Below are 24,578 nucleotides of genomic sequence, written 5' to 3'. Positions count from 1 at the left end.
AACAGCTCATGCAAGATTTAAGAAATGAAGTTAGTGGGGAGCAAAAAGAACTCACATATCACGGAGATGGGTGTATATCGATGAGGAATCCAAAAGAAAAGCGTTGTGTGCCGAGCGACTACCGAAAATAAGCAGCATTCTCGTAACACGGAGTGACGAAGGTTGTGGTTGGAAAGCTCATGGTGCATGCGCTATCTGATTATATATCAGTGAAAGAGAAGAGAAGAGATAGAAAGATAAATAAAACAGTCACACTCTAGTGTAGGTTTCCCTCAGTAGCAGTTGGGAGAGTTTGAATGTTTCTCCTGATTAGCAGTTGTGCAGCTACTGGCCGGAGAGGTTGAAGTAACTCGTGACGTCCGGTAGATTATGATAATAAGTGACGTATGCACTGATAAAAGATGCGCAACATTATCGTCAGTTAGACTCTCTGTGGCCCTGACAGAGATAAACAGTATTCAAACGTCGTACCACCTGTGACACTAAGCGGCAAAAGGAGTTTGGGTAAGATTTTGTTCCTCTTGTTCTGTACGTTTTAATTTCCATGAAAAAAATCGACGGCTAGAAGTCTGACATGCAATAGTTCTCGAAAGTATAACCTTTATTTAGATTACTTATCGAATGATATGTAAGTTTATTTGTATGTCACTGAACGAACGAAAATTTTCATAAAGAATTATGACGTCAAACGTTTACGAGTTGCAACAGCAGACTCCGTTTTTATGATATCTTTTTGAATTTATTCAATCGTATCCTGAATAGTAGCCGAGAAAAATATGCATGAAAATGTATTTAATAAGAAAACATAATTGTACAGATATTAAAGAGAGAAAGCGTTTCTTCGATATTCATCTTCTAACAACAAACTAATAACAAGATTGAGATACCTTCTTTGGGAGGTATCTCAATCTTGTTATTAGTATCCCTCTGTTATCCTAATAATGTGTGCGCAACTTCATGTTATCTGAACAGCATTTTTTGTATAACACTGCACTGATTTATGTGCTTAAAAAGCTCCTATCCGTACACTATTAAATACATTAAATGCTCCTGTCCATATACCATTCATTGTACAATTGCATTGAATCCAGTTGTACAATTAATGATGTATGCATAGACAGTGTGCGTTACACTTTACAGAGGTATTTTGTTAGTTAAGAGAGAAATGGCTAAGTAAAGGGATGTGTTAAAATCCTTTTGCTAGAAACACGTTTTTTTATTAAAGATCAATTAAACATTGCCGTTCAAACTGCAAACTGGCTATATTGGAGGGCAAGTACCTTCTCTATATTCGAGAAAGCACCCTATACCTTTGGTTTTGGTTATTAACGCTGAGGTGGGTGTTTTACATATAGTATAATTTTTTACTTGTATTAATATTTTTTTATCACTGCAGCAAAACGGAAACACTCTACTCTTCTTGAGAATAAGATAATAAAGTGGAATTCTGCTTAGCTTGTTCAAACTTATATCCGGTCTTACGACGTTTTCTAGAGAAGTTGTATTAGTAAAGCATTACGCCTAGAAATTTAATTAGTTTTTCCAAAGCGCGCGCGCGCGCGCACACACACACACACACACACACACACACACACACACACACTGAGCTGAAAACCGGATTTATCAGTCAGCATGCAATAAATCGACCTATGAATACGCACTTGTATATATCTATAGATATAATAGCAAAGAAGATCAGAGAGTACAATAAAACGGGACACTATACCGAAATAGTCAGTCACAGTTCAACATTTTCTAAAGGTGGGGGACGGACTAACTAATGCAGCGTTCAGAGGAATCATTGAGTTTTAATAATCATGTAACATAGTGAAATAGTATTTAATATCAGGCTCCACGGGTGGTTTCCCACATCTGCGCTGTATGTACTCTGGGATGGGATGTAGAACAACTGCAAAAGCAAGAAAAAGGTGTCGTGTCTGGTTTAGGTAATATTGTGTTTTGTTTTGCTGTTATGTCTCTGAACTCCGAGGAGTGTCAGCATCCCACACCTTGGGTGCTGCCTGCAACGTATCCTACCCTATTCGGGTTAGCATGGACCTGTCTGTGTTGTTCTGGGGGGGGGGGGGGGGAAGATTATGCCACGCCGGTCTGGGTTAGTTCTTGGGCTATGAGTTCTGTAATCTTAGCTTGCCTGGGTGCAAATGTTTCCTGTATGTAGGTGGTTAATGCCTTATAGGTATCATGCTCAAGTAGCAGAGTGAATTCTAGATTGCGCTGATTTCTCTCTATTGTGGTGAGGAATTGAAACCTGATGCTGTCGTAGCTGGGGCACTTCATGTACGAGTGTCCCCAGGACTCCTCTTGGCAGCAGTGGCAACGTGGACCATTCTCGATTCCCATAACCGTCATTTTCTGTTAGAAAATCCATGCCCGGCAATAATAAAGATCACATTGAAACTCGGCGAAAACTAGGGTGGAAGTTTGGGGTGATTTGTACTTATGGATGGAAGGAATCATTTCGTGATTCTCCCTTTGTTGTGGTGTCCCATTCATGTTGCCATATCTTTTATAGATGCTGGGTTCTTCTTTCCTGCCGGGGTCGTTTTTTGATGTCAAATTGAAGATTAAGAAGTTGGGTTGGAACTCTTTTCCTTAAGTGATAAAAAAGCCGTCTTTTAACCACTTCTAAGTAATGGTGGCTGGCATCCAGTTACTACCTGCAGTGCAGGGGGGGGGGGGCTTGACGGTGTGGCAAGCCTTGCATATTGAAAGGAGCAAGAACCTCTGGATTGAATCCAACTTATGTTTGTTTCTTGCTAGGGTGGCTTGTCGGTATCAGATGGAGGCACCATAAAAACAATTGGCACTTTTCAGCTTAGTATATGAGGGTAAGTAAGGGCCTTATATTATCATGGATATGTGGACATCTGTGCGTATCGGTAGGGTGGCTCCTAGAACGTCCGTTCAAATCCACCTCGTTTCTTTGTAAGTTGAACAGACTCTGTATATACATATATATATATATATAATCTTTATTGTATACAAACGTGGTATATACAATAGAAGGATATTATGCTTTGACAGTATTTACAATGAATTAATAAAGATATTCATATTTACATTTATATTATATTTATATTAATATTTATATTCATAAAGATATTCTTGACTTTATTTACAACACATTCATAAAGAGATTGTGTTTCCGTCAATTGAATGGATTGTGGGGAGCATCTACCTGGGGAGAGAGCGGTCACTGAGCGCTAGTCTGTTATAATGAGCTGTGAGCGTGGGAGTGACCTCAGTCCGGGTAGAGGGATCCTCCAGCCACACAGTTTCCAGATGCTTGGCTCCGAGACCATTCCGGTTGTCGTTTTGACAGTGAGAACAAGGCGTTTTTCAAATGCAAGATCTGGAAGTCGGGTAAAATTATGTGACATCGCCACCGCAGTTGTATATGAGGTGGACGACGAAGTTTTTGCGTGATCGAACGAAGGAGCCAGCATTCGGCGGAGTATACGCGATTGATGTTGGTAGGGGCCGCGGACTCCCAAATTTCCGAGGCATATAATACGACGGAGTATATGGAGGTGTATACGTATCGACGACTCACATCCAGATCCCTAACGTGGAGCAGTTGTTGTTTTGTGGTCCAGCGCATTTGACAGAATTTTGCTGTGAGCTTGTCAATGTGGGGGTTCGAGCTCAGTTTATAGTCAAAGATGACTCCCAAGTCTGTATGCATCTTGACCACTGGGAAGGGAATGCCGTCTAGAGAAGCTTGGATTTCAGTGGGTTAGCGCTACAGAGAAAAGACAATTTGGGCTGATTTGGCAGGGTTAATGAGGAGGCCAAATTGATGGAGATATGATCCTAAGTCGTGTAACTTTTCAATGATCTTTTTATTGATGTTTGAGAGATGTTCACCGAGGTTAATCTGAGTATATATCTTAATATCATCGGCATAGCAGAGTATGTCTTCTCTCTGTTGCACAAACGGAAGAATAACGGGAGTGCATAATGCTCCCGAGAGGACTCCGCCTTGGGGAACTCCAGCAGTGATCTTTCTCAAGATTGTGTGTTGATCCGCTTTAAGAAGAATGGTTCTGTCAGAGAGCAGGGCTGTGATGAACCACAACATATCACCTTTTATGTATAATTAATTTTCTAGGAGGTGAACAAGTGAAGGGATACTGATGGAGTCGAAGGCAGCTTCCAGGTCGATGTAGGTGACGGCAAGCTCTGCTTTAGCTTCTAGTTCACAGAGAATGGTGTTGGTTATGAATGTTAAATTGGTGACTGTGGATCTTCCTGGAATGGCATAATGAATCTGTGGGGGTTTGTGAGGCATGATTTGATTGATGATGGTGGAAAGTAACGTCTTCTCCATAAGCTTCAAGAAGCTGGAAGAATGAGAGATTAACCTGAACTGTTTAATGAGGGTTGCAGATTGGCATTTAGGGTGTGGCCTCACAGCATATCTGTTCCAGAGAGGGAGGAAATAGTTCTGCGTTAAGACACGGTTAAAAATTGATAGTAGAGGATAGATGATAAACGAGCTAAGACATTCGATCATGAATTGTGGCACAAGATCGGGACCTGCAGTTGCAGTGGGTGGCAATCCACTGCAACTGCAGCTGGAGGCAGACCAGGAACCCAGTAGCCTCAGATTCACTCTGGCAGGTCCTGCCGCTTAATTTCTTAGGATTTCGGTGGCTAGGACCTAAAAAAAAATCTGCGCTGTCTTAGAGATAATATCGCTTAGGTTTGCTAGGCCGAATTTTGGGCGTAAGGTAATTTTATCATGTTAAGGTTTTGATGTGTGGGGCTTTTGCTATGATGAAGGTAGAGAGGGGAGGAAGACCGAAGACTGGGAAGAAATGACCGAAATATAGGGCCAATAGAATAGATAGCCCCAGTTTTCAGTGGGGCATACTCATGCCCCACCAGAGTAGAAGTTTGGGGAGTAAGTGTAAAGTGAATTGAGGTCTAACGGCACCAGAGGTTTCCCTCATCTCCGCGTTGCTTTCATTGTAGGTGTACCAGTTCACTGGGAAGACCAGAGATTTAAAAGTGTATGGATTTTGTATAAGTATAATGTTATGTATCGTTGTTCATTTGGCCATTTAGCCGCTGGACCCCTACTGAGGCCCAACGTTGCCCACACTTGGTCCCGTGGAGTCAGACCAGGTACACAGTAGTATGAAGCTTTACTCTGGCAGGCCCTGCCACCTAGTTTCCTGAGATTTCAGTAGCTAGGGCCTATGTAAAAAAAAAATAAAATAAAATAAAAAAAAATTGTAATGCAACATGCTGCGATTTTCAGGGTAAGACGCCAAGAGATTATTAGAGGCCAAAAGGGCATGCGTGACTTGATTTGAACAATTAAAATTTTGGTAGTGTGGGGCATACGCTATGATATTTAGTCAGAGTTGGGAGGAGACTGAAGGCTGGGGGGAAAAGTCAGAAATATAGGGTCAATAGGGAAGTCGGCCCCAGAGAAGGTCAGTGGGGCATGCCCATGTCCCACCAGGAGGAAAAGAGGGGTGGGCGAGAGGGAGAAATAAACAGCAGAGCCGTCCCCTCTCTCCCCCGCCCAGGAATTGGAGTAAAAGCCCTATGCAAGTAAGCACAGATGTAGGATCGCCTTATGGCGTCAGCAGCAAAGCTGCGTGTAGTCCCAGTAGTTGAAGTGTCCAAGCCGTGAAAGTTCGTCATTCCTGCGACAGTCCCGACCTCTCTAGTAGTTAGTACTGTATATCCATTTTTGTGCAGGCGATGCATGAGCGGGTATCCTCACACTCGTCATTCACATTTCCGCGTCTCTATCAGATAGGTCGTTGTGCTAAGAGTCCGCGAGGTCCCTCCTTATTGAAGTTTCTTATATTCAGAAGTTGTGTTTTGTGCCGGAGGGGTAAGCAGCTCTTGCACGAGTTTCTCCTTATTATTGTGGTTCACTGTGAACAGCAATTCGTGTTTTGCGCCAGGTGAACAACTCCTGCGCGAATTTGACTAGTGCCTTTTACTCTTCGCATGAATCCAGTAGGTGCGACTCGAGATGTCTTGGGAAGTATGTGGTTGCTGTCATACGTCTGCAGCGTAGGTCGTCATAGTTGGTACATTCATACATTATGTGTCTCCAGGTTTCTGGCTCCCCACAGGAGCAACGTCGGTCCTCTAGGATTCTGAAAGATGCTAATTTCGTGTTGAACGCTCCATGGCCTGTCAGCAAATGGGTTGTGAAGAGACCGGGTTGAAACCACGGTGGGGGCTTGGGGTACACCCCGTCTATGGTGGGCAGAAATTTCTTTGTAATTTCGCCTTTGGTTGTGGCAGTCCATCGATCCTGCCATACCTGCTGTAAGTGCCTTTGTAGTCTGATTTTTTCTTCTTTCTGATTCGCAGCTGTGTTTACTGTAAAACCAAGGAAGGTGCAGGGTTGTCCTTTTGCAATGCTGTGAGTGATGCCGCAGCGAATAGCCTCTAAGTCAATGGGAAGGGCCCTCGTTAATACCTGTAGGGCGGGAGTGCTGGTTGTACAGCAGGCACGGGTGATAGTTAGCAGTACTGTCCGTTGAGTGGGAGAGTTTGGGGCGGCGAGGTGGGGAGGAAACAAAGAACATCCTCCCCCAAGGAAATGGGAATAATAGGTGAAGGGGCTAGGGTGCCCTCTTCAGTCGCCATCAGACTGTTTGCAGCTGTGCTGCGTTGAGTCTGTTCTCTGCTCTCTGTGCTGCGTTTAGTCTGTTCTGTTTTGTCACACATGGGGCAAGCCCCTTCCTTGCTTTTCTTTTCCATGTGATCAGCACTGTTCTTGTCCAAGTACTGGTCCCCTGCGGGTTTCAGTTTTCTGTCACAGTTGGCGGCGATTTTTATCTATCTACATGTGCGTTGCTGTAGAGAGGTATTAGTTTTTCTCCTGGTGAATAGGTCTTGCGCATATTGGGAGAATGCCCTATATTCCTCTTCAGTGTCCAAGAAGTGGTGCTCCAGCCCTTTTCGGCGGTATCTCAATCTTGTTATTAGCAGCCCTCTGAGGTCTTCATAGTATTGACAATCATAGACTATGTGGCGCCAGCTTTCCCTATCCTCATATATGTAGTTGAGGTCCTCAATGAGTCCAAAGCCAAACAGCTTCTTCTTGTAGGGTTCTTCTTCTTGTCCGGTTAATGATGTTGACATGGACCCTTGAAGGGTCCATGTCCGGTTACCAGGCCGGCTGCTTTGGGTATAGTTTCCTGAAGCCTTGTAGAAATCTTTTTGTTACTTCGCCTTTTGTAGTCTCCGTCCACCTTCTCTGCCAAAGGCCTAGAAGGTGGGTCTGTAGCCAATTTTTTTTCGTTTTTTAGGTTGTCCGCGGGGTCAGTCGTGTATCTTTGGTGGGTGGCGGCCGCTCCCCTAGCCAGTAAAAACAGTAGCCCCGCCCGTACAGCCTCCAGGTCCAGGGGAGCGCTACAGCAAATACCTGCAATGCTGAGGTACTCACCGTGCTGCAGGCGCGCTTTGTTGATAGCAGTATGGTCCTTTGGGTCATTTCTAGTGTTCTTTTGTTGACGACTAGTGTCGTTTTTGGATACCATACCGCTGCTGCGTAGGTGATTACGGGCAGAAAGGGTGTGTTCTAGTAAAGAATCAGGGTTTTTTTCTTGAGTCCCCAATCTTTCCTTGTGATTCTGGTTACCAGTCCGGAGTATCCTCTGATTGATTTTTCTTCTTATATATTTCAGATGCGGCTGAAGTATCTGGGTGTTATCTAGGATAACGCCCAGATACTTCAACTGGCACACAAATTTGATGGTTACATTGTTGATTTTAATTTGTAGGGGTCGTTGTAGTTGTAGAGTTCCCTTTAAGAGGTGCGATGAGGTCTTGCCTGACGATATTTTCAGCTGGTTCTTTGGTGCCCATTGCTGTAGCCGCTGCAGTGCCCGACTTTCCACCGTCTCCAATTGGGCCCTGGAGTACGCCTCTACCGTCAATGTCGTCCGCGAAGGCGTGCTCTCCCACAGAACCCAAGTGTGTCGTCAGGAATTCATCGAGGACCATTGTCCACAGGAGTGGCCCCAGCACCGACCCCTTCGGTCATCCTCTGTGCACTTCTCTTGTTATTTTCTGATAGTGTACGTTGATTTCCCCTCTTCTTTGCGTTAAATAGCTTTCAATTACTTTGTATAAGTTAAGCGGCACCTAAGTCTCCCTCAACCTCGCAAGGACGCTTGGCCACTAAGCGTCTGGATTTTTGATAGGATTTTTCAGTATCAGTTTTAAATTTGCTGTTTTCCATGCAGTTGGGAAAAGTCCTGTTTCCAAGCATCTAAATTAGAATTTCGGCTTGTATTCCACGGTTTTCTTGAGTATTTCAGGCTGAATAAGATCAAGGCTCGGACATTTTCTATCTCTGACTGTTGTCAACATGTAGAAGTTCCCAGGCAGAGAAGCCGAAAGAGGTGGGTCCTGTCAGTTAGTATGTGCCGCTTTGTTTCCAGGCGGTGCCAGTCCAGGAGCAGCTAGCAGGAGTGTTCTTCTTCTAGTGAAGAGATCCTGAGCAACGTGGGTGAGGGCATTCTTCTTGGCTGTCCAAGAGATGGAATTCTGGATCCTTTGGCAGGTATGTATGTATGTTTTTGTGTAGGGCGGCACCTGGAACGTAAGTTCATCTCCGCCTCGCTTCACTTTTAAGATACAAGACTCTGTAGAAATGGCCAGAAATGAACTGGCTACCCGGAATCAGCAAGTCGGAAATGCGCCACCACCGCTACCACCACCACGGGAAGGTAAACCAACAAAGTTCGAGTCAAAGACTCTAGCCAAAATTGCTAAAAAAAGATAAAAAAAGAAAATAAACTTAACAATTATGCAAAATTAAACACTGTACACAAGATTAACCTCAAAGCCATCAGGTAAACAAACAATACTTTGAAGTTTTCAAAATATACTCTAATCTCTACCATCATCTACCTGGAGCAGGTAGGTGATGGTAGAGATAAGGGTTCTGCGAAAGTCCTCATAAAGAGGACAATCGTGGAGGAGGTGAGACCAGGTTTCCTGCTCTCCGCAGGACACCGGAGGTAACTCACTATCCCCAAGAATGTAAGTTTCCTCTTGATTAAGCCGTGGCCCGTCAGAAGGTAATTGGGGCAAAGTCCGGGAGAGAAACATGGGGGAGGTCTTGTCGATACTGTGAAAAAGATTGCGAGTAATTTCCCTTTTAGTCGAGGTGTTCCGTCTCTTGTCTGCCATATGTGCTGTAGGTGGCCATGGAGTTGATTCTTTTCTGCTGTTTTTTTGTTACTTGTTTCTGTTGTGAAGTCTAGTATGGTTTGAGATACACCTGTCATGGTTATATATTTTCGGTACCAAATGCCCAAGGCATATGTGATGATCTGGTTGATACCACTTTGTAGAAGAGCGACAGTGTACGTCGATTCAGTCCCGAGTCGTGCCTGAAGTCAATGACAACGAGTGCAACATAGGTTGCTGATCTTCATTTTAAGGTACTTCATATGCTGTTGGAAATTCAGTCTGGTGTCAAGGATCACTCCTGGTGTTTGAGCTCTGTTTATAATTTGATTGTTTTGTTCTAGATTTTAATCTGCTCTGGTTGGAAGCGTTCAGCTTTCCTTTTATTAGGATAAAATCTCTCTTGGTTTGAGAGATCTTGAGTTGAGGATGGTTCGCCCAGCCCAGGGTCATGTAAACTAATGATAACTGGAATCAAAAATTTACTTACATCTTCAGCCTTTCTCTCACAAGTTAGAAAAGAATGGTGCTAATAGATAAATATTTTTCGTGCTCTAAGAAACTTGAAAATGTACAATCACTACACTTGAAAATGTAGAAAGACAGAACAGTACAGGACCCTTGATAACAGTTGCAGACTTTCTTTCTCTGCTGATAAATAAAAGGAAAACCTTTGTGATTGTCTGAATTTTTTTGTTTCGGCTCCCACTCTGGTTTCTCCAGTTTCTCCTTCAAGTAACTTTGCAACAAATTTTCCCACCGCAAGCAAAAACAGAACAGATACATACAAAATGGTTATAAAATGTATTATTCAGGGCGAGCGACAAAGTTCGGGTCCCGTTGCCGCAACAGACAGGGATAGAATAAAGTTGAGAAGCTCTTGCTGTCCAGTTCAATGGACGTGATTTGCTTTGCAGAAACCTGGCTTGACCCCAATGAAAAAACACTTTCCTCTGCTTGGCCTGCAAGGTATCAGATGGTGTGGACGTCTAGAGAAATCCGTAGGAAAGGAGGAATTGCAATTTTATTCAATTGGCAAGTATATTCTATCCTCTGCTCAATATCGAGCCAGTCTGACTCTTTCGAGGAAGTTCCAGTTACACTAAAACCTAAAGACAACAACAGCCAGATCATTTCTCTCGACATTGTCGCAGTATATCCCACCAGTTCCAGAAGCAAAAGTAGTTGATGAACTCCTCAATTGGCTGCTTAACCATCTCGCTTCTAACTGAAGCACGTCGTGTGGGGGGATTTCAATCTCCCGAGTACTCTGGGGAACCTCAAGAGAAGAGTCAGCGTCTAGGTATATTAGGTCTTAAACTGGTTAGCACACCACCCACGAGGGACGAAAGCCAATGGACCTCGCGTTCGTGTCAGGAAATTGTGTGGCTGATCAAAACTGTATAAGCATCATACAGTCTTATCATAACTCCATCATTCTCTCTGTGCAAATAGAAATGTTCATCACTTCTGGTAGTAGAAAAGTCAAAACCAAAATAATTACAGCGTCCAAAAACTTCAATCCTAAAAAGTGTTTTTATGTGGCTTAAAGAATCCCATGAGATGTTCTTGAGGAATGCGAGCCCGAATTGTGGATTGACCTGATGACAAGATGGATAGGCACTGTCTCTGTTTATGCTGCAACTAAACAGTGAAACAGTGAATTAGACTCGTTAGCACCATTTCAAGATTCATAAAACCTGCAGCATTTTTAAAATTAAAACCACAAATTTTATCACATGTGAGATCACCCCTGTGTGTATCTGACATTTGATAAACGATTTTTTTATTATGATATTACTGAGCATTATGATATTCTGATGCTACACTGTCCCTTGGCGTATATAATTTAAATAAACGCTTGGTGTAGTGTTAAGAAAGAAAGGGAATATATAGTTCTATATTGGTATATCACTACTAATTAAAAATATTAAATAAAATTATTGTGCAAATCAGCAGCATGCTAGAGGATATTACACCATCTGATTTCGGAATTGGAACATTTCAGGCATATTTACTTTTTACTTTAACCCATTAAACACAATAAACTGATCTAATTCCGCCAGTATAAAGTGTCTAGTTAATCTGAGTAACTTCACGAACTGCTTTTAACTGTCAACACAATTATGTTGAGTGGAATCGAAGAAATCATTAGAAGGGAGACAGAGTTGTTTATCAACACCTGAGTCACTTTCATTTAGGTAACTTAAACCAACCAGAATAATGTAATGGACACAAAAGCTGAGTGGAAAGATGAGCAAGAGAAGCAAATCTTTAGTGGCTAAGGACGATGCGATTAATATTCACTAATATAAAAATATTTTACAATTACTTGTTAAAAGGAGAATTTTATGAAAAAAATATATACTTGTCACCAAATGCTTATGGTTGTAATATTAGAAGTCATACACTGAGTGATCACTGAATTATGATCACATACCTAATACTTCGTAGATCCTCGCTTTGCCCTCAGTACAGCAGCTATCCGACGTGGCATTGATTTAACAAGATGCGGAGGCGTTCGGGAGGTATGGCCAACCAAGCTGTGTGTAATGCGGTCAGCGATGCAGGAATGGAGGTGATTGATGTATCCAGACGCCTGATGTTCCTTTCCATAGTGTCCCAAAAGTGTTCTATGGGATTGATATCGGCGGAGTTTGGAGACCAATCGATATGCTGGAAGTCAGAACTGTGTTCCTCAACCATTCCTGCACAACAAGTGCCCGATGGCTCAGCACATTTTCATCTTGGAAGACACCATTGCCATTCGGGAAAAAGTGTAACATAGCGAGGTGTACACAGTCAGCAAGCAGTTTACGATAGCGGAGACTACTAATACATTGTTCCACATGCACCAGGGGTCCACATTCCTGCCAGCGAAACATGTCCCACACCGTTCAACCGCCTCCACCGGCCTGCACTTTTGATAATATGCATGATGGATCAAGAGCCCCATGTTGTTGACGCCAAATCCGTACACGACCATCCACGGTGTGGAGTAAATAACGTGACTCATCCGACCAGAACACTGCTTGCAGACTTCTAACGTCCAACTTGCATGCTCTGTGCAACAGGCCAATCTTTTACGCCGATGAACCTAGGTTAGGAGAGGATACCGTGGCGGTGGTTTGCGGATATTGCCCATACGTACGAGGGTGCGACGAATGATCATGCCAGACATTGTTCCTCGCTGGTCCATGTTGTATTGGGTAGTCAACTCCTCAACAGTGCTGCCCCTGTTCGCCTGTACGAGTCGTCGGACCCGACTGCTCTCTAACATCAACCTTTTTCCTGATCTTTGCAGTTTTGTCATCGGGTCGTTGTTTGACCATTTTCACGCCAGTCCTGGTACACTTTAACTACGGCTGCTCTCGAACACCCCACCAGTTCAGCCGTTTGGGAAATCGAGGCATCAGCTCGTCCAGCACGCCCAATCTGTCCTTTATCAAAGTCCAATAAATCATTCCTTTTACCCATGATCCTCGAAATTTTACTACCCACAGAACCACTGACACCTCATCTATGGTACTTAGTCGACTAACTGCACACTTTCGTAACTCATGTGTTCAACAGGTCGCATTCAGCTTTCATAGGGGTGGTCATAATTCAGTGATCACGCAGTGTATCAATTAATATATTATCGATTCCTAAATTAGTGTTTAGTGTGTTCTTGTATAGTGTGTTTTTGTTTAAAAGCGCAGGGATCTACCTCTTTTCTTTTTAAGGTAACAATGCTTGTTTTCAGGAACTTTTTTCCCTTCATATTTCAGCTGAAGCTTTTGAAATTAATAATTGGAGAGTTGTTATGTCTGGTGTTACTGTTGATCGAAGAACTCTGACTGTCCTACAGGTGTTCAGGATTGTGACTTTCTGGAGTTCCTTGTATGTGTTCTCTGGGACACCTATTGCTGCTAGGCTGTTGTGTAGGATCTTTGGCACTATACCGGTGGTTGACACGATGCTCGGGATGGTTGTTACTCATTGTAAATGCCACCTCTCTTTGAACTCCTGTCTTCGGTTCGTGTACTTGCTGATTTTTTCCTCATGGATTTTCTGCAGGTTGCCATTGTTGGGTACGGCTATGTCAATCACATGGGTAGCCTTTTCCTTCTTGTCGACAAGAGTTATAACTGCTCTATTGTGCGGGATTGTCTTCTCCGTTATTATGGCAGGCCAGTAGAGCTTGTGGGTTGGGGTTTCTAGTCCTGGGATTCGTACTTTTAATATGACACACTTTCTTTGATCAACTGCAATTTCCTTGCTAGCTTCCGATTACTACCGGGCTACCTGGTCGTGTCTACTAGTATACTCAGTCTGGGTGATGATCTTGCATCCGCGGTGATTTGTTGGATCGTTTCTGAGGCAAGGTGGTATCCTCGGCATCAGTCATCGGACGCTCCGGGCTCCTTGGCAATGTAGTTTCTATAGTTTCTGGTGTTGATTACCTGGTCTCGGATGCCGAACATGAATCCTTCAGTCTCGTGGAAGACCGTCCTGTTCGTGAGCCTTGCATTGGAAGCTATTTTATCTATGTGTTCTTAATGGAGATCATTGTAGTGTCTGCCCTAGAGTGTCTTCTTTGCCCATCTTTCTTGCTTCGTTTGTGCCTTCTGAATGGGAAGGTATTCCTCGTTTAGGTTGAGTGGGGTGTATACCGCTTGTCTACCCTTCTTCTGGCCTGCTGGAGTGCTTGCTGTGTGTTTCTGGAAGCAATTCTTCAAGCTATCAATCGCTGTTTTCTATTGATCAATGAGGTTTACCAGGCCACTTCCTCCTTCTTTCCATGCAATTATCAGTCTCTCAACGGCTGAGGTCGGGTGGTGTTGGCAACTCTTGGTCATCATTCTCCTTGTCTTTCTCATGGTATCCTCCAGCTCGACTTTAGTCCAATCTATGACCCTAAAAGAGTTTATTAGCACTGCAAACGTGTTTGTGACTTTAACGGGTCTACATACGTATTTATTGCTTTGAGTGTGTTCCCTCCGTTCAAATCTGCTTTCAGCGGGCTTCTGAGCCTCAGATGGTATGTTTCTGTCAGGCAGGCCTTCATTTCCTTGTTCTGTAACTGATGAGCCTGAATCATATCCAGGAATTTGTGGCCTCTCCTTCTGCAATGGCTTTGATCTCTTTATCAGTCTGCAGCTAGTAGTTTCGGTTGACTAATTTTCCCTGGTGCAATCCATGGGTCTTGCATTAACAATGACCAAATTCTATCCTAATATCATTGTTGAATTCTTCGGTCATCGGGAGTAGTTGCAGGAGTTGCTTCTCGGTTCCCGCGTAGAGCTTGATGTCCTCCATGTACATCAGGTGGATGAGGGTGTACAGGTTCTTCCTTCCTTCTTTGAGCTTATATCCGTATTTGCTACTGTTGAGCATGGTAGATAACGGGTTAAGTACTAGAAAGAACCACAATGAGCTCAGTGCATCTCCCTGAAAGATTCCTCTCCTGATAGGAATTGGCCTGGGTGTGATGTTCTCGACCTTAATGGCAGGAATCCAATTCGCCATCGTTTCTCCTAGGAAGTTTGTCGCTACCGGATTGACTTTGTAGATGTTCAGTGCCTCTGTTAGCCAGCTATGAGGCACGGTCTCAAAGGACTTACGGTAATCGATCTAGGCTCTGTACAGGTTGCTGTGAATCTTGTAGACTTGCTCTATAAAAACTGCTCCATCTATGGTTAATTCTTCCTTGCATCCTTTCTGCTGTTCGGCCATTATCTTTTGGCTTTCCAAGTGGTCTGATATCTTCTTGGTTATGCAGCTGGTCAGGATCTTGTACATCGTTGGGAGGCAAGTGATTGGTCTGTATTTCGCCGGGTTTTTGTATCTTCGTGTTAAGCTTCAGATATGTGATTCCTTGAGTAAGAAACTTCTGGATTGTCTCTGGGTGCCTTATCATTCGGATGAACTGCTCTGCCAGGTGCGTGTGTGGAAGTGAGTTTCTTGTAGCAGTAGTTGTGGAAGTTATCTATTCATGGAGTTCGATAATTTTGAGAGTTCCTGATCGATCATCTGTTTTACTTCTTCTTCCTGAATCCTCCACTGTCTTATTTCTTCTACGTCCTTGATTTTTTTGCGTTGTAGTTCTATCCAGGAAGCTCGACTGTTATGTCTTACTATCCTGCTCCATATGTTGCCCCAGAACTCTTCAAATGTCTTCTGCTCCGGTGGTCTGTTTCCTTCTTTTCCGTATTCTCCGAGACTCCTGTAGAAGGCTCTTTCGTCCTCATGGAAGATTCGGTAGTTTATTTTCCTCGGGACGCTCTCTTTGTATCGGGGTAGTCTCTTGTTCAGTGCGAGGAGGTTCTGCCTCAAGGCGTTCAGTTTTTCTCCTATTCTCTGATTTTTTTTTTTTTTTTGTCTTGTGTTCGCTGTGGACGCTCTCTGTCTGCGCGGATAGCACAGTGGTATCGTCATAGTCCTCCACACTCCGGGTGAAAAAGGCACGGGTTCGAATCCCGTTGATGAGGCGAGGAACTTTAATGGTCTTTTATCACTCCGTGGGTGAGTTAGTCAATCTCAGCCGTAGATAGCAAAGTTTTCCCCCCAGAAACTGGGGTTTCTCGTACAGCAAACAGGTAAATCGACCAGAAAACACTCGCAATTTACAGGCATAATACATAAAACGGGAATATGTAATCATTTACGGGAAACCATAATATAAGGAATTTCCAGGGCCGTGTCACTCGTGTGGACTTGGAGTAGCATGCTGTGTTTGTAGGTTACCTACTTGAGGACCGATATATTTCGCAGCGCAGATAGGATTTTTGTTGGAGATGAAGTCCATGCCTCCTACAAGAAGTCTCCTTCACAAGCCTCATACGCCAAATTTTCCAAAACAAGGATGGATTCCCAAAAGAAAACGAATATATCCTTGGAACTAAGCGTTTAACGTTTTTTTTACCTACTAGTAATACAGAAATTTCAGAACAGCCTAACAAAAATGATAAATTCACAACCTGACAAGTGCACCACAGGAATTGACGCAATACCTCTTTTTAGTCTAAAAATTGCTTCTAATATAATCAGCAAAGATCTCACTCAACTCTACAACAAAGTACTCAAATATCCACAGGTTCTTTCAAACTGGTTGTCGTACAGAGTCATGATAGTTCCGAGGAAGCCTCATGCGAAAAGATCGACTGATTTCAGGCCGATATCAATTGCCTCTCCCTTTCTGAAATGCTTCGAGAGGTGCATCTATAATGATGTGGCCCTTGCAATATTTGCTTATAGGCCCGAACATACCCATTATGCCAGGCCTAATAAATCCACTGTAACCTGCCTACAGTCCTTATCACAGAAAATACATCACGCCTGGAATGACAATGAAGATGTTCACATCATTTTAAATCAAAAGATGTTTAAATCATCTTAAACCAAGCTCCTTTTTGGCTTACTTGAAAGACTCTACGGATATCCGGAAATAAGTTCGAGATCCTCAATAATCTGCTATCTAGTAGAATGCTTCATTTCACAGGCAATGGCATTAGAGTCTGTAAAAACGTGGAGGTAGGGATCCCACAAGATGGTTCTCTCTCAGCCTTGCTATTTTTGCAGAAATATTCGTCCCACTAATGGATTAAGTTCCAGCGTTCCTATTGTATGCTGATAATATTGTATGCTACTTGCCATCCAAACGCCTTATTGTTGATGAACAAGCAAGACACACCTCCTCTGTAAACAGCTACCTAAATACATTCTGTAAGTATATCAAATATTTTGGCCGTCAGTTAATCCAGAGAAGTTAAACTGTCTCATATTTACTCCAATCATCTTCCGGCCGACAAAATACTACAACAATTCGTATGTGGCCCGCTTCTCTAAACGTTTGAGGACCCCTCTATTGTATTTTTTTTTTTTTTTTTTTTTTTTTAGGAACATTAGCAACTAAGGCCATATTGCTCCGGGGATGTGCGGTGGTCACTCTCTGACCTTTCCGCGTCCTCCGTATTTGGTGGGCACGGGCTCGAACCCCGGTCTAATCAAGAAGCGTGTGCTACGCACTGCTGCTCCTGCCCACCTGGCTACGGAGGCGCTCCCCTCTATTGTATAAGGCAATGGTCAGGCCAAACCTTGAGTACTGCAAACAGGTCAGGAGGCCTCATTTTAGAAAGGGTGTAGAACTGCTAGAACACCTACATAGAAGGGCAACGAGATTGGTGAGCGGAACAAAGGGGTACTCTTAGCAAGAAAGAGGAGTTTTTTTCAACGGAAAAACGGGAGTGTTTCATTCAGCAAAGCAGGAAAATCGTCTCTCTTTTTTTACCAAAAAAAAGCTTCAGTTCTGCAGTGCGTGGAGACCAACACCTATGAGGTAATGCCATTGAGGTATTTAAGGCTATGAATGGATTCAGAACGCTCAATGCTGATGGTTTCTTCCTATTGCTCAAACCACATACATGAGGGGGCACAAATTCAAATTGAGAAAGGAGAGTGGCAGTAAATGTGCGTATGGCCTTTGACCATCCGCTGGTTGATTGCTGGAACAAATTGCCAGTTGTTGTGGAAGTTGAAAGTTTAAAGAAATTCAAGAAAGAACTGAACAAACTATTGGAGCGAATGATCGGTGAAATGGGAGATGTCTTTTTTTTTTTTATATCAATTGTGTTAATGGTAGTAGAAGAAGTGAACTTCATAAATTCACCCCAATTCACAAAGGAGGATCAAAGGCTGACACAAGTAATTATAGACCTGTGAGTTTAACTTCTGTTCCAGGAAAATTAATGGAGGCACTAGTTAAAGAAGCATTGCAGGATCATTTAGACAAGACTTCAGCTATAGCTCGGACACAGCATGGTTTTGTTAAGGGGAAGTCTTGCCTGACCAATTTGAATGGATACTATGATGCAGTCACAAAGGAACTGGATGCAGGGAATAACTTTGATATTATATACTTGGATCTTAGAAAGGCTTTTGATACTGTTGCACATGGAAGACTGCTGCACAAATTGGAGCAGTGTGGCATTGGAGGCAAATTGCTGCTGTAGATAAAGGGGTGGTTGAGGGGGAGAAGACAGAGAGTGGTAATCAATGGACACTGCTCGTCGTGGACTAATGTTATTAGTGGAGTCCCTCAGGGCTCAGTTTTGGATCCATTATTGTTTTCTGTATTCATAAATGATATTGATGAGGGTATATCAAGCTTAATGTCGAAGTTTGCAGACGATACAAAGGTAGGCAAGGTTGTCAAGGACACTACTGACACTATGCTGCTGCAACAGGATCTGGAAAGGTTGAGCAGATGGGCTGAGAGGTGGCAAATGAAGTTTAACATTGACAAATGTAAAGTACTACATATGGGAAACAGCAATCCCAGAGCAACGTATCAACTCTGTGGTACTACACTGACAGTTGTAGAGAATGAAAGGGACCTAGGGGTGGTTGTGCAGGCAAATATGAAGTTCTCTGAGCAGTGCAGACGGGCTGCAAGAGTAGCTCATGGTGTATTGTCAATGATAAATAGGAATTTTTCTAGCAGGGATAAGGAGGTGATTATTCCCTTGTATAAGGCAATGGTCAGGCCACACCTAGAGTACTGTATACAGGTCTGGAGGCTCATTTCAAGAAGGATGTAGAGCTGCTGGAACGAGTACAGAGAAGGGCAACAAGATTAGTGAATGGAACAAAGGGGTGCTCTTACGAAGAAAGGCTTAAGTTTTGCAAATTACAGTGTCTGGAGACTAGGCACCAGCGAGGTGATCTGATAGAGGTGTATAAAGCCTTGAATGGTTTAAGCATGCTCAATGCTGATGGGATTCTTCCCCTCGCTCAGAATAATCACCTGAGAGGGCATAAATTCAAATTGAGGAAAGACAGATGTAGGATAGACGTGCGGAAATTTGCCTTTAGCCAGTGGGTGGTTGTTTGGTGGAACAGACGTCCATCCCTTGTCGTGGAAGTTGATAGCCTAAATAAGTTTAAGGCTCAGCTGGACAGGTATTTTGAACGAACAGAGGGGTGAAGTGGAAGTGTTTTTTTTTTTTGACTGATTCTGCATAAGCTTGTTTTCTTGCATCAAATGCCTCTACTAATGCTAATGTTAATGCTAATGCTAATGCTAATCACCTCCTCTTCCATATTTACTATCATGCATTACGTATGATCTGCCACTGTACAATCCTGCTCGGAATTATAGTATCATTGTTCCATTCAACCCGCTAGCAATCTTCAGCTGGCACTGAGTCCAGGTTTATTCTCACTGCATACCTGTAGTACCAAATTTCACCTAGCAAGGTAAATGTTAATTTTGTTCTGTTTCTCTGAATTTAACAATTACGCAAATTATTAGTTCAAATGGAAAATTCCTAGATTATCAATAAAACTATGCCCTCGTCAGCAGCATAGTTCGTATCCAAACTGTCCTCCAAACAAATGGTGGAAATATCTGAGTTCGAATCCTGTCAATAACGCGAGGAACTTTCGTTGGCCAGTTTTACAACGTGGCTGACTTAATCAGGTGGGAGTTATCATTTTTCTCCCGGAAACTCGGTTTTTATTCCAGCACCCAAGGGAATCGGCCACAGTACACACGCAATTTACAGACATATTATGTACGGCTCAATATGGCCTAAATTGGGATGCGCCTAAAACCCTGTAAACATCCATCAAACGTTTAAAACTATAAAGCTGCAGAAATACTGTGAATTTTAAAATTTGAAAATCATAAATGATTTGTAGAAATTGCTTTATTTAAGAGAATATAACTTCGAGTTAATTTCAGTATAAAAGTATGTAAAGGTGACAAAGAAAAAGTCCCCGGTTTGAATCCCGTCAATGACGCGAGGAACTTTTATGTGCTTTTTTCACTCTGTCACTGAGTTAGTGGCTGTCAGTCGCAGATAGCAAGGTTTTTCATCTAGCAAAACAGGCAATTCACGAACATAATAATATAGAATGCTCAGATATGGATGAATGTATATTTCAAATGCAGCGACTAGCGTGACATTTTTTATACTATTCGATGTGGTGCCTTGTGCTGCAGGCACGATCTTCGGTAACTGGTATAGTACAGTGTATAGCGTGTTTAGCGTCAAACGGCACCAGCGGTTTCCCCCATGTACACGTAGCATACATTGTTGTGTGATACAGAACACTGTACAAGCCAGAGATTTAAAAGCGTATGAATATTGTAGAGTCTTGTGTTGTGTACCGTTGTTCATCTGACCTTTTACCGTTGGGTTACTGGTGAGGCCCACCGTCTTTCACACTATGCCCATGTGAGGCAGGTCAGGTAAACCAGTATTAGACATTTACTCTGGCAGGACCTGCCACCTAGTTTCCTGAGATTTCAGTGGCTAAGACCTTAAACACACACACACACACACACACACACACACACACACACACACACACACACACACACACACACACACACACACACACACACACACACACAGGATTGGGTTTAGCCAAAATTAATATAAACCTTTAAAACTTTGGGTGTTGGGCTCGGCAAATTTTAACATGTGTTTGTTGCTAGTAGTAAAGACAGAGAGGGAAGGGAGACTGAAAGCTGGGGGGAAAGACAGAAGTATGGGCCAATAGAGAAGACATGCCCCACCAGAGGGTAACTGGTAGACAATCTGATGGTGCAGGAGGGTTAGTACTAATAGGCCAGTTCCTCCGTAGTTTCACTGCGTGGTCTTTCGAGTCACAGTACTCTCCGAGGCCATTGGAAATGTCAACATCGTGAAAATGATGCATTTGCAACCGAACTATGTTCATCTTCCGACTGTAATTGACTGATGAGAATACTTCCAGGGTATACAATTCAGCTTTCTAGATTATATATCATTCATTAACGACTTTTCTCAGACATTAAGATTGCAAGAACTAACTACACGTTTTCACTAGCTACTCTTCCTGGCAAGGACAACAAATTCACATTGCATGAAATGCACAGCTTCTTTTTCTTATAATGGAGTGGGTATGTGAACTTCAATGTCTCATAATTGAACTGGTATTGATTAATGGCTGTAAGTTGGTAATTATCTGTACAGTGTTATAAATAGGTGACGAGGTTGTCGGATTGCTGGCTGGAAACGGCTCGTGTAATTAAAAAGATGTTCACTTACAGCGAAGGAACTCGAACTGAACCGTTGTCAATAAAATCCAGTTACTAGATCATATATGGAATAAATAATACATAGATTGTTAATCGTAATAATATTAAATGTTAAAAAATAAGAGCCGTAGCACAAAATTATAAAAATTATACAATAGATAACACAAAAAATAAAATAAAATTAAAATAAATAAATACCGAACTTCTACACAAAAGCACCTAAATTTCATAAAAGCTAATTCATCAGCATGCCAAAAATATGGTGTTTGTTATATATAGACTGAAGTTGCTCAGTTATTTCATTTCTTCTATTCTACTAGTAATTTTAATACTGTAGTAGAAAATTTTAGTAGGTAGAATAATAAAAGAATAGATTAACAATAACAAAAGACTCAGTTACTAAAATCGAATATATTAAAAAGAAAATATAAAAGGTGAGCTGACTTGAGAAAGCCAATATCAAGAGATCCAGTTTTAGCACGCACAGAATTACTTTGCAGTGATTGCTTCTCAAAGTTGCTCAATTTTTGAAGTTGTATTGTCAGGCATTTGCTGTTTTGTTTCCCTCTCATTTCTTTCTTCTCTCTTTTTTATTTCTTTTGTTCTTACTACTCAGTTCATTAAAATCAGCTTCTCTGAACTAAGTTCTTAATTTGCCGCATACGTGTGGACTTCATTTCTGATTTATTATTGCATAAAAAAAATTATTTTCCTAAACAAGTTTATTGGTTTTGTTAAATAATTGGATTAGATATGAAACTCTAGTTATCTGTTCCTACGGAAAACAAAGTTTAAGAAACCGTAACAAGGAACTGCTCTTCTGTTTTATTCTCTAGGTGATGCTAAGAGTTACTGCGTTGCAATTTTGTAGATTCAATTCTGCAAGTGAAGATTATTACGTGAGGAAAACATGTGTGGGTTCATTAACGTTTATGCAATTAATGTCTGGAGCACACGTGGAAACATAAAATTACAGAACTTTAGTTCTCGTTTTCTTTTAGTTTTTTTTTTCAGGAAGTGCCTCAGATGGTCATAAGAAATACACATATTTCGCTTGACGATGCTAATGAAAATCTCGATTATACGTGCTTAAATTCTTTGATTCTTTCAAACTACTGTTAATATAACAACACAACTAAAATAATATAACAACACAAGAGAGGTTTTTGTTGTTAATATAACAACAAAATCATCGCTCAGGCTTCTTGATTACATTCATAAGAGGACAGTTAGGTTAATTAATGATTCATCTTTAACAGAGTCTCTCCACTCACTGTCCCATAGACGTACTGTTTCTGCTGCATGCCTCTTCTACAGATACTTCCATGGTCACTGTTCTTCTGAATTGGCTTCTATAATTCCCGCTCTCTCTTTCAAAACAGTCCGAACACGTACTGCCACCAGCCAACCAGCCATTTACTGTCCAACTTCAAACTCACAGAACCAACTTTTCATCTTCCTCGTTTATTCATTCAACTGCCGTTTTCTGGATCAAACTTCCTTCATACCTATTTCCTGAAAATCGGTTTACACTAGTTCAAGTCTAATGTTAACAAATTTCTTCTTTCATCTTCTGAATCTCCAATCCAAGCAGTGTACGCTAAGAGTTACTATATGTTCTAATACCTCTCGTGTTTGGGGTTTACATAAAAAAAAAAAAAAAAAAACACAAAATACACGGAGTACGAAATTTGCGAAAAAGCTCGCAATTAATATCCGACAGACGTTTTTTCGAATAATCGAAAATTCGAAAATCGAATAGATTAAAAACAAAATATAAATTGTTGGCATTTAAGTGTTTGTTTTTTAGCCAATGAATTAAACTTAACCCCGTAAGACTCAATGCATTGCGCATTGGGTTTATATCGTTGCAATCTTTCTTTCTTTTTTTCTTTTCTTTTTTTTTTTTTTGTGCTGACTAGTATTCCTGAAATTCGGATTAAAAAATCATGTAACTGTCTATCTCGGTCAGAAAGTCAAAACATTCTTTAAAAATACCTCACGTCTTGGATTCGAACCCAATTCCTTTCCACAACGTGTGAAAAGACGATTGTAACATCTCTTCTAACCAGAGTGTAAGAATTTGGGCATCATTAGCATTAGCATTAGTAGAGGCATATGGTGCAAGAAAACAAGTTTATACAGCATCAGCTAAAAAAAAACACCCTTCCCATTTCACCCATCCAATTTTTTTCCAAATGTTTGTCCAGTTCTGCCTTGAATTTATTTAAGCTATCAACTTTCACAACGACAGATGGAAGTTTGTTCTAGAAATCAACTACCCACTGGCTAAAAGAAAATTTCAGCACATCTATTCGACAACTGTCTTTCCTCAATTTAAGTTTCTGCACCCTCAGGTTTGTAATCTCAGCAAGAGGAAGAATCCCATCAGCATTGAGCCTACTTAATCCATTCAAGGCCTTATACACCTCAATCAAATCGCCTCTCAGGTGCCTAGTCTCCAGACGCTGCAATTTGCAGAACTTAAGACTTTCTTCGTAAGAGTTTGTTTCCTCACCAGTCTTGTTACCATTCTCTGTACTCGTTCTAGCAACTATAGATCCTTTCTGAAATGAGGATTGCAGACCTGTACGCAGTGCTCAAGGTGTGGCCTGACCATTGCCTTATACAAGGGGTAATTGGCTCCTTATCCTTGCTTGCAAAATTCCTGTATATAAATAAAATTTTCTGTTTATACTCCGGCACGACAACCAAGTCAGTAGAGTTTACAATAAATCGTCAATACAAATATTTATCGTATTTAGTAGTCACGGGCTTGAACCCCGGTTCACTCAAGGAACGCATGCTATGCACTCTTGCTCCTGACCTCATTGACTAGACCTCATGATCTACTCTGGCAGCCCACTAAACCACTCAACTATATGGCTTTTATAAAGTGCTTAGAGTTTTTGAATTCCCGGGAGAGAAATCGTCGCCTAATGCAGACTAACTCGGTAAAGACAGGAAAAAAATTGCACAAATAAAATAAAATCCTGTACAGGAATTGCAGTCTTACATCCCTATTGTGGAACACAAGTAAGGAAAGACGCAAAGACTTACAAAATGGTGTTGATCCCTTAAATTTTTAAACTACCACAACGCATTAAGTTGCACTATTCATAGAGACCCTCCTGGGCACGGCCTTGCCAAGATAGCTGAAGATCGGGGGCAGCGCTCCGTTGGGGTTCCATCTCCGATATTTTTGATAATTTTTGTTGAAAAAAAAAAAAACTTTTCTTCTTTATGAGGTCTTTTCCGTCCTGTGACGGGTACGGATACCAAATGTGTGGGGTGATTGCTGTCAGAT

General features: G+C 41.9%; 1 protein-coding gene across 1 annotated transcript in view; it reads left to right on the top strand.

Annotated features, from left to right (window-relative positions):
- The first annotated feature begins 431 nt into the window (after positions 1–431).
- Tk (Tachykinin) overlaps positions 432–24,578 on the top strand; it is a 123,181-nt gene continuing 99,034 nt past the window's right edge. Inside the window, exon 1 of the mRNA XM_090370667.1 lies at positions 432–504. The gene's annotated coding sequence lies outside the window, so the exon portion shown is untranslated. The remainder of the gene's footprint in view (positions 505–24,578) is intronic.

This window comes from Mastigoproctus giganteus, chromosome 3 (assembly GCF_048544385.1).
Source record: "Mastigoproctus giganteus isolate SK-2022 chromosome 3, ASM4854438v1, whole genome shotgun sequence".
Classification (NCBI taxonomy): domain Eukaryota; kingdom Metazoa; phylum Arthropoda; class Arachnida; order Uropygi; family Thelyphonidae; genus Mastigoproctus; species Mastigoproctus giganteus.
The sequence above is the reverse complement of the archived record's forward strand: the minus strand, read 5'-3'. Positions and strand labels throughout refer to the sequence as shown.